The sequence below is a fragment of the Etheostoma spectabile genome, chromosome 17 (assembly GCF_008692095.1).
Source record: "Etheostoma spectabile isolate EspeVRDwgs_2016 chromosome 17, UIUC_Espe_1.0, whole genome shotgun sequence".
Taxonomy (NCBI): domain Eukaryota; kingdom Metazoa; phylum Chordata; class Actinopteri; order Perciformes; family Percidae; genus Etheostoma; species Etheostoma spectabile.
In genome coordinates this window covers 7,605,244-7,606,781 of record NC_045749.1, presented here as the reverse complement: position 1 = coordinate 7,606,781, position 1,538 = coordinate 7,605,244, and the positions used below count along the sequence as shown (strand labels likewise).

The following is a 1,538-nucleotide window of genomic DNA, read 5'->3' as shown; positions in this document are numbered from 1 at the left end:
AAAAAAAATGCCACCGACCTCAGTCATGTTCGACACAAAGAAACAACACAAACACCCTCAGGAGCTGCGCGGGAGAGGTGGTGCAATATTTAAGCTGCTGAGGTCTGACACATCCCAGAAACCTACAGCTCTCTGAAAATCAACAAAAAAGTAAAATGATTGCAGTACAGCTGCTTAGTCCAACGAGTATGACTATGAACGCATGCATGTCAATGTCAAACCCTGTGTGGGTGGGTGCAGCATTACTGAAGGCATATTGTCGCATTAGTCTGTTTAAGCTGCTGTCTTTTTGGACTAAGACTAAAATATGTGATTGAGATGAGTCTTTGGAAAGCAAAGATAAAGACCTTCTTTCTCTGGGACATTATGAGCACTATGTGGGTGGATGGGGGCAAAGCCGGGACAAAAGGCCTAGTTGTTATGCATGGACTCTGAGCTGAGAGCATCTCAGTTAGCCTTGCATCCAGCCAAGTCATCACAGGCACGAGAATGGAGCAACATTGTTGAGAAGCGACTATCCGAATACTACACAAATAGTGATTGTTATGTGAGAGTGAGAGACGTCTCTTTGAGTTTAGTGATCCTGTAAATAAGGTGCACATACATGCTCATGCATTGCAGTGATGCAGAAAAGGTGTTAATGGATAAAGATAATGCAACAACTTCCCAACAAGGTGAACAGACAACTATTACTACTAATAGTTAATAGTAGAAGCTAACAAAGTTATGTCATTGATTACACATCCCACTTTCCAACACAGTAATACAAGAGAGACCTTATTTAATGATATTGATTGATTTCAATATTGATTGATCCAACACCAAAGATTCTCTTAATGCTAGGTCTATAACGTTAACTAGCTAATTCTTGGTGGGTTACATAAGATTACAACATCGTTCAACACGCTCAGTTATTTTTAGTAGTATTGTTTTGACCATGGTTGACAACTCTGGGCTACCACAAATTCAAACAAAATAAAATGCCATGTTACTTAACGTTATGTGCCACTCATTATGTCTATGCAACTGATTTGAAACAAAGAAATGTTTTTCCCCCAATCCAGGGCAGCGGACGGCTAACGTTAGACCCAGCAGCAGTGGATCAGTGGACGGCTAACGTTAGACCCAGCAGCAGTGGATCAGCGGACGGCTAACGTTAGACCCAGCAGCAGTGGATCAGCGGACGGCTAACGTTAGACCCAGCCCGCTGTTCAGCTCATTCGCTGTACGTGATGCAGCATAAAAGCACAGATGAACCAGCAAACCAGCCAGCTGGTGTTAGTTGGCTAACGCTTGCTAATTCTGCCTTAACGTTATCCTGTTGCCACATCGTTGACAGAAAGCGAACCGAATACAGATGTCCCTCGTGGCAATTGGCAGTGTGGTTTGTGTGGACAGAGCATAAAGTTGATGTGACTCATTTATCGACTGGCTCTCTGCCTCGTAACGTTACTTTTCCACTGTTTGTTTGTCCGGCAGTTATTGTAAAACCTCATCTCTGCAACGTTACGGATTAAATATCAGCTAATAATCAACTG

The 1,538-nt window shown here is 42.8% G+C and overlaps 1 protein-coding gene across 9 annotated transcripts in view; it reads right to left on the bottom strand.

Moving 5' to 3' along the window:
* The window catches only part of LOC116705103 (pleckstrin homology domain-containing family A member 1), a 19,586-nt gene that overhangs the window by 14,338 nt on the left and 3,710 nt on the right, over positions 1-1,538 (bottom strand). The gene's annotated exons all lie outside the window — the stretch shown is intronic.